The 9292-nt window shown below is 40.4% G+C and overlaps 1 pseudogene; it reads left to right on the top strand.

Annotated features, from left to right (window-relative positions):
* The first annotated feature begins 7113 nt into the window (after positions 1–7113).
* LOC140595062 (glyceraldehyde-3-phosphate dehydrogenase-like) lies at positions 7114–8160 on the top strand (annotated as a pseudogene).
* The last annotated feature ends 1132 nt before the right edge of the window (positions 8161–9292 follow it).

Raw genomic sequence — 9292 nt, 5'->3', positions numbered from 1 at the left:
ATGTTATATAAAAGTAAAAATTGTAGAATCTGTCCTCATGAATGCTTTTGCTTTCAGATTTTCCTCCCCCAGTTTACCAAGATATAATTGACACAAGAACTTTCAGATTCTTATGCTACAGAGTTCTGTGCCTGAAATTGGCTTTTTATATCTTGAGGTAATTAGATTGCAAAAAATTCACTTTATATATATGTTCGTGTGTGTGTGTATATATTTTTGAGATTCCAATTTGTAAAAACCTACCTAGGGTTGTCTTCACTAGCAAGACATTGAAGAATCAAGAATGGGCTTGAGGAATCCATAAAGACTGTATGAAATCTGAGATTTGACCAAAGTTCTTGAAAATTATTCTATAAACCTGGGGGAAAAGAAATCAGTACTTCCAAGAAACTACTAGAGAAAGGGAATCCGATTACAAAAAGCCTCAAATGACACAACCGTTTAAATACTACATGAAGAGAAAGGGCAAAATGTCAAGAGAATGTTTTTAAAAGTGAAAGAGAAACAGAAAAAATGAAAGAGAGAGAGAAGAGAATATATGGAAATACAGAGTCTGGACTGGGAAAAAGAAAGGGGCAAAGTAAAAAGACAGGCAGCAATGTGTGTAACCCAAACAAAGAGCAGCCTTGAGGAAGGGATCATCAGCACTTGCTGTCCTGTCGTTGTCACATCCCAATGGTTTCATGCCAAGGAGTGTGACTCATGGACATAGTCCTTATTGTACAAGTGGTAATCTCGTCCTGGTCTGCCATTCAGAGACTCTGAGTGCTTCATCCCATAAAATCCTTTTCTTATACGTTTGCAAAATTAAAAAAAAAAAAAACCAAACCTGATTGAATAGTTCTTCAATTCTGATTTATTTAGAATCACAGTTTAAGATTCTCGTTCTTTTTTATGAATAAATGGCCTAGTGATGAATAATTTGATGCTGGAGGAGAAAAAAAATTGATAATTTTGTAGAGAAAAGTTGAAATCCAATCTATTAGCTTATGTTCCCTAAAACAAAGAAAAGAGTTTGGATGCAGGTGGTTGGCAAGAAAGACAAGAGAAGGAGCTGGAGCCAGATAAGGAAGGACGCGAAACCAGTAAAGTGTACATAGTTAAGCCTGCAGCTGTGAGAAACCTCCCAAAATTTTCCAGCTAGGCTGGGAGCACCAGGCATTTACCCACCAACTGCCATCCCCCATGGCTCTAGGGCTGTCCCTAGGAGTATTAACTCCTCTGCATTTCTTAAGAAAACAAATAAGCTGAAAGGACTGGGGCAGGAAAGCAGAGATGGACAAGAGTGGTGGTGTGGGATGCACTGTGATGGGCACACAAACTGTTCACCACAGCTTCAGACAAAACCAGAAACACCTTAGTTCACTGTCACACAACTCAGACCTGTTCATAATCCCCCAATAAACTTTGTCACTGACCAAGGGGACTTCAAGGTGGCAGCCAGGACAAATGCTAACAAGCTCACAATAAGCAGTAAGACAATCTTCGATCCCCACTTCATGCAGTTATTACCAACAATGGATGTACCACCCCCCTCCACCTGACCGCAACCCCTAGATTTCTCTCACCCTCAGCCAACCCTCCAGCTGCCCTAGGTGGTCTGACTGACTAAAGGGTCCTGACTCCCATATCCTAGGGTCTGAGAGCCCTTGGTTGCTTTGCTTGGTTGTTGTTGCCTGTTGGCTATTGTCATAGAGCATGGGCACACTCACCAGTGATCCCGCTGGACCATCGAGTTCTAGATACACTCTTCGCTGCCCCTGTTATATAACAGCAACACCAGCTACTTACAACAAACATCATTAATTGTCCCAACCAATGACTCCTTTCTTTGACTGTTGATCTACCAGCATGAAGTTTCCAAAGCAACCAAAGTTACAATTGTAGCTATGTGCTAATAGATCTCTTACCCCGTCTCTTGGAAACTAAGACCTCAAACCCAGTAAAACCTAAAACTGTGCAGATAAGACTCATAATTTCTGCAAGTAGGCTACTAAGAGTGATGATAATAGAAGCCAAATGTATTTCCATTCTTTGTTTCTGGACCTATGTACTTTAGTCACTGGGGGCACAGCTCTACAGGACCACATAATGCTATTGAATATTTAATGTGTGTGTGTGTGTGTGTGTGTGTGTGTGTGTGTGTGTGTGTGATTCTGGAGAAGAAAGCCACCTCTATAAATATGACATCTGAGCTGTCTTTTTAGCTGAGCCTTCAGTAAGTCAGTCCATATAAAATACCATAGAAGAGTGAGTGCCCTGGTCATCTGCCCTCTATCACACCTCTTCCACTATGAAGTGGGTCCCTTAGTGTAAGGTGATGTTATGTAGAATCCCATATCAGTAAATCAGGCATTCTCTAAACATTCCGATAATATTGCTATTCTATAGGGCATCCAGAAGGCTTTTTAGATGTCCTTGCAAGATCCCTGCAATCAATATTGCATCAGAAAGCAGGCAAACTAACCTTGCCCTGGAAGAAGAGTGACTGCTTATTGCTGCACTTCCCGTGCAAATGCCAACTACTTGTGGTAATCTTTGTTCTTAGGTATTGAAAGGAACACATTTGCCGAGACCGTGGCCTCATACCAGGTACCACAGGTTGCGTTCCTCTCTTTCAGTAAAGAAGCCATCTGTACAGGGCAGCCTGGGTGGCTCAGTGGTTTGGTGCCACCTTTGGCCCAGGGCATGATCCTGGAGACCCGGGATCGAGTCCCATGTTGGGCTCCCTGCATGGGGCCTGCTTCTCCCTCTGCCTCTCTCTCTCTCTCTCTCTCCTCTCTGTGTTTCTCATGAATAAATAAATAAAATCTTAAAAAAAAGGAAGAAGAAGAAGAAGAAGAAGAAGAAGAAGAAGAAGAAGAAGAAGAAGAAGAAGAAGCCGTCTGTACAGCGTATCTACTTGGGTTTGACATTTGGTCCAGTTTTTGTAGTTCACCACCATCTCTGTGGTTTTCACAGGGAATGTAGAAGTGAATGGAGTGAGAATCAGATGAGAACTACCACCTCCACATCCTCTGGTTCCCCGAGACAGCCCTAATTTCTGCCATTAAACTCAAGCTGTGTTATTGCTCCTGATTTACTATCTTGGCTGGTAGAGGCAATCTCAGAAATCTTTTTGGCTTTTTCTACTCCATGGGATAAGGGACAAATGTGTGGGTTCTGCCAGCTGCTAAGTATATTTATCCCAGTCATGCATACAGAGAAGTAGCTGAGAAAATGACCACGGGGTGAATCTATGTACCCATTTGACCTTCTAGGAGATGGACATGGGCCAGGAGTTCATTTGTCACACGGTCTCCACAAACTCCACCCTAACTGTGAGCCACACTAATGTTTCAGGTTTCCTGGTAAGAGTGTCAGCTCAAAACCTGTATCCAATAGCCCTCAAAGGCCTACACATTCTTATTTACCTGGTATATGGTTACTCTAGTCAGTGACTGGAAGTCCCTTTGGAGGAGTGTGGAAATGTTTGTGTTAAATGCTAGTGGTAGCATCGTCCTTTGAGGTCCTTCCTCAAAGAGAGCTGGGTCCCCCTTTAATCTATGGGACCTGACTCTGAGAATAGCTCAGATCTAGAAACTGAGTAAAGGATTGCTATTTTTCAGTGCAATCACCAGTGCAAGTCACAAAGAATCCTAATTGGCTATCTTGCCCCTAGGAACATGGTGGTCTATTAGCTGTCACCTTAGATTCTTACAGGTCATGGAACTCTGGTTGGCACTTTGGCCTTGCTGCCTCTTACAGGAAACTACTGCAACACATTGCTTAATTACATGAATTAAAGTGTATTTTTTTTATGTTGAAAGTAAACCCAACATCTTAAGGTGATTTCCCAATAAAAAGAACCTAATGAAACAAGGGTGAAGGTGTTTTACTTGGGACACAATTCCAAGAAACACGAGTAAGAGAACAAAGAGAATGAGTCCTGGTCTAATTCATACAGAACACACCCCAGAGTTTTTCCTCGAAGGCCATGTGTTTACCATCTCCTGTACCCCATTGGTTGACAGTTACCAAGCATATTAAGGTCTCTATATTTCTAAGCTTCTCTCTCTCTCCCCAGATAGAAATAAAAGAAATTTGATAAAATATTATATAACATGTAATTATTATATAATATGTAAAATTATGTATAATAAAGTTAAATCATGTAATATAGTTAATATATGATTAATAATATAATATAGTATAGCTTTATCTTATGTGTAATAAGAAATATCATACATAAAAGACCGGTGCATCTGCAGTTGGGGGGATTGGTAGGAAACATTTCAAATTCAGTGCTACAATCTATAATCTGTTTTCTCTTTCTCTCTCTATGTATCTACATGTGTGTACATGTGTGTGCAGTACAAGTAAGAAATATTCCATCCTATATTGTTTTAAAACAATTTGACACAGTACATTGGATTAATGGAGTTTTTAAAAAAGATTTATTCATGAGAGAGAGAGTGTGCAGGGAGAGGGGCAGAGAGAGAGAGAGAATCCTGACACAGACTACCAACTGAGCAAGGAGCCCAACTCTGGGCTCCAACTCAGGACTCTGAGATCATGGCCTGAGCCAAAATCCAGAGTCCATCACTTAACGGAGGCACCCCCAAGTTAATGGAATTTTAAATCAAAACACAGATTTCAAGGTTGGGGAGTAAATAGTAAAAGATCCTGGTTAGCAGTGAACATCACAAATGGATAATAACGTTATCATGAGGTGTTACATGAGTATGACAAAAGGATTCCTGTCTTAGTCCTTTTGAGCTGCATTGAAAAAATACCACAGACTGGGTAAAATATAAACAACAGAAATTTGTTTCACAGTTCTGAAGGCTGGAGGTCTGAGATAGAATGCCGGAAGGTTGGGCTCTGGTGAGATTCCTCTTCCCGGCTGCCTCCCACAGTCTTCTCCTTGTCACCTCCACTGGTAGAGAGCAGAGAGAGGAAGCAAGCTCTCTCATACTCTTGTAAGGGCCAAGACCTCATCTACTCCTAATTATCTCCCAAAGGCCCCACCTCCTAATACCATCTCAGGCTGGGGTAGGTTGCTGGGGACACACAAACACTTGGCCCAAAATAGTTAAGGAAAAAGTTTGGCCTTTTTCCTTGGATGGGGGGAAAAGGAGGTGAATCTTTATTCAATGTAAAGAAACCTGGGTTTAAATATGATTATTAGTATAAGTTTGTAAGCACTGGCAAAAACATACACATAATGAAAATTCCAATTTATCAGAATAGATAAAAGAAAGAAAAAAATTGTATCAATACAGCAAAGTAAGAATCAAAAAGAGGAGGATCCCTGGGTGGCTCAGTGGTTTGGCGCCTGCCTTTGGCCCAGGGCGTGATCCTGGCATCCTCGGATCGAGTCCTGCATCGGGCTCCCTGCATGGAGCCTGCTTCTCCCTCTGCCTGTGTCTCTACCTCTCTCTCTCTCTCTCTCTCTCTGTCTCTCATGAATAAATAAATAAATAAATCTTAAAAAATTTCAAGAAAAAGAATAAAAAAGAGGAACCAGTAAGAAATTAAAAACAAACATAAAGGAAGATGGAAGAAATATGAAAATACAACACTAATTACAATTGATGGGAACATATTGAGTCATTTTTAAGGATAACTGCACTCAGATTTGGTGTAAAAACAAAATCTAATTAACATACTTTTTATAATAAGCCTTAAAGAGAATAAAAGAGCAAATATACGTTTGACAATTCCAACCCACAATAAAGCCGAAACACCAATACCACTGAAAGAGAGATTTTTTTAAATGAGAAAAGATTCAAGTTACTGATGAGTTAAAATCATGAGCCTTAACTTATCAAATGACATGGTAGTAAAATAACTGTAAAAACACTTAGAACTATAAGAGAATTTGGTAAAGTCATTAACACAGGGGTAGGTTTTAATATTTTTATCTCAGACATGAAAAGAAATGTAAAAAAACTAGGTAAGAATACAGATGATTGGAATAACTCTATTCAATGTCAACCCAGAATAGAGTTTATGTACCTTATTTCAAAGATTCTAACTCTAAAGTTTTTTAAGGAAAAAAAATTTAAAAATATGATCAAAATTCACGTAGAAGATGTTCTTTGTATTATTTATGCAAGTTAATGTTGGCATGATCATAAGCTAACCTAAAGAATGAATCACTCCAGAGAACTTTTTGCATTCATTAGTGACCATAAATCAGAGCCTGCCCCAGACTATGAGCTGTCAACAAACAACTTCACATAATTTTGGTGCCAGTGGTCCATGGATCACCCTTAGAAATTTGCTGCGTGCTGTGTTGTCCAACAAAAGAAACCGAGTAAGTTTTGTTGATTTTTTTGTTTTAGTTTTAGTTGTGATTGCCTATGTTTACTAATATTCATGCATTGAGCAAGTATTGCTTCTGTAATTGGGGAAGATGCTGCAATAGAAATGTTTGTCATTATGAATCTCTGTCTGCAGAAATGTAATTATTTCCCCATCTCCATTCTTAGATGAAGTGTTTCTCCAGAGATTTCTTTCAAAGATTAGAGAACATTAGTGTTCTGTTTATGTTAGCTGAGAACTCAGAACTGTGGAGTCTAGATTTGTTTTAATCAGGTCTGATTCTTTCCGGGGTGGTAGGAGTGGCTCACCTTGGGAAAAAAAAAAACATTTTATTCATTGCAATGTGGTCACAACTGGTAGAATGTAATGGAGTCCATTTTCTGGACAATTCTCCCTTCTCTCAATCACATTTCCCAATATACCTGTTGATTTTCTTGTAAAGGGAAAAATCTTAAGAAAAATTGCATCAATTCTTTTGTGCAGTATATAAATAGCCCAGTTTGAAGATGCATGTGTGACATGCATGGCAATATTTTTTTTTTTTTACATTTAACTAGTAATTTTCCCACAAATGAATGTAATAGCATGCTATTCCAGGAATTTGAACAACACAAGATGATATAGCTAAACTTAAAATAATGCAAAATTTGGCACCTAATAAAAATAAAGAATACCAAGGATGCACAGACTTCTTGGCTTTATCATTTATTCCCAGGATAAATAGAAAACTCCACTTCGGCTCTCTGCTCCTCCCCATTCGACAGACAGCGCATTTTCCAGTGCAGTGCCAGCCGAGTCCCCATGATGGTGAAGGTTGGAGTGAATGGATTTGGCCGTATTGGGTGCCTGGTCACCAGGGCTGCTTTTAACTCTGGCAAAGTGGATATTGTTGCTATCAATGACCCCTTCATTGACTTCAACTACATGGTGTATATGTTCCAGTATGATTCTACCCATGGCAAATTCCATGGCACAGTCAAGGCTGAGAATGGGAAACTTGTCAATTGGAAGTCCATCTCCATCTTCCAGGAGCAAGATCCCACCAACATCAAATGGGGTGATGCTGGTGCTGAGTATGTTGTGGAGTCCACTGGGGTCTTTACCACCATGGAGAAGGCTGGGGCTCACTTGAAGGGTGGGGCCAAAAGGGTCATCATCTCTGTTCCTTCAGCTGATGCCTCCATGTTCGTGATGGGCATGAACCACGAGAAGTATGACAACTCCCTCAAGATTGTCAGCAATGCCTCCCCCACCACCAACTGCTTGGCTCCTCTGACCAAAGTTATCCATGACCACTTTGGCATTGTGGAGGGCCTCATGACCACCGTCCATGCCATCACTGCCACCCAGACAACCATCGATGGCCCCTCTGGGAAGCTGTGGCATGACGGCGGAGGAGCTGCCCAGAAAATCATCCCTGCTTCCACTGGCACTGCCAAGGTTGTGGGCAAGGTCATCCCTGAGCTGAATGGGAAGCTCACTGGCATGGTCTCCCGTGTCCCCACCCCCAACATGTCAGTTGTGGATCTGACCTGCTGCCTGGAAAAAGCTGCCAGATATGATGACATCAAGAAGGTGGTGAAGCAGGCATTGGAGGCCCCCGCCTCAAGGGCATCCTGGGCTACACTGAGGACCAGGTTGTCTCCTGTGACTTCAACAGTGACACCCACTCTTCCACCTTCAACGCCGGGGCTGGCATTGCCCTCAATGACCACTTCTTCAAGCTCATTTCCTGGTATGACAATGGAATTTGGCTATAGCAACTGGGTGGTGGACCTCATGGTCCACATGGCCTCCAAGAAGTAAGAGCCTCCTGGACCACCAGCCCCAGGGAGAACAAGAGGAAGAGAGAGGCCCTCAGCTGCTTCCTGCCCCAACTTAATCTTCCTGAGAAGATTAAGACTCTCCTGATCTCCAATTTATATCCCAAACCCTGAGGAAGGGGAGGGGCTTGGGCAGCCCTACCTTGTCATGTAACATCAATAAAGTATACTGTATCTGCCCCACCCCCACCCCCCCAAAAAGAAAAGAAAACTCCATTTCATGTTTGGTTGTTTGAGTTCTTCCCTGGCTTCAAGTCTGTTGTATAACTATTTCATAAAGTGGGAGAATGAAATATTTAGCAGGATTTTTAGAACTCAGAGTACTGAAGCCAATTTCTGAGCTTAGTACCCAGTTTCATTTTTTGAGTGCTCTTCATTATTTTACATTTAATTATTTAAAAATCTAGCAGCAATATACAGCTGACTAATGTCACTACTTTCATTTAAATCATAGCATTGTTTTAGAGGGGATTCCTGTAGCACTGCCAATTCTAGCTCCATGATGTGGGCTATAAATACAGTTTTTCAGCTCTAAATATGCCCAATCTCTTTTCTCTTTAAAGGATAAACATTCAGCAAATTGCATTTGAAGTGGTGATAGGGATAATTAAAAGAAATAATAGGGCACATTTGGCCAAATGTATAGGAATTGTAAACCAATTTAATTAGCTGTAAATAGTTGCCTAAGCCAATGGATCAGAGGGGATAAGAAACAACTTGCTGAAAAAGCCATAATGAACTAGCAGGAAAAGATCTGAAGGTCACAAGTGACCACTAGCTTCCACATACCAATAGAGTTACATATTTTATTAAGATGGACATAAAAAAGAGTATTACAAAACTGAAATCTGGAGACTAATAATCATGAAAAAATTAAAACCTGTTATAGAACTACCCTAAAATATTCTCCGTGTACAGATGGTAAATTCTATCAAACCTCAAGGAACAGATAATTCTGATTTTTCTTAATATGTCTCAGAGTATAGAAAATGGTTTAAAGCTTCTGAATTTATTTAGGATATGTATGTTAAAATCTGACAAAAACAGACCCAAAAAAATACTGGCCAACTTTAACTTATGAATACGGATTTAAAAACTCTAAATTAATCATTGGTGAGTGAAGATATAAACATTTAGACTGATTAAAGATGGAAATGTAG

Source organism: Vulpes vulpes, chromosome 13, assembly GCF_048418805.1.
Source record: "Vulpes vulpes isolate BD-2025 chromosome 13, VulVul3, whole genome shotgun sequence".
Classification (NCBI taxonomy): Eukaryota; Metazoa; Chordata; class Mammalia; order Carnivora; family Canidae; genus Vulpes; species Vulpes vulpes.
Note: the sequence above shows the minus strand (reverse complement) of the source record. Positions and strands in the feature narration are given on the sequence as shown.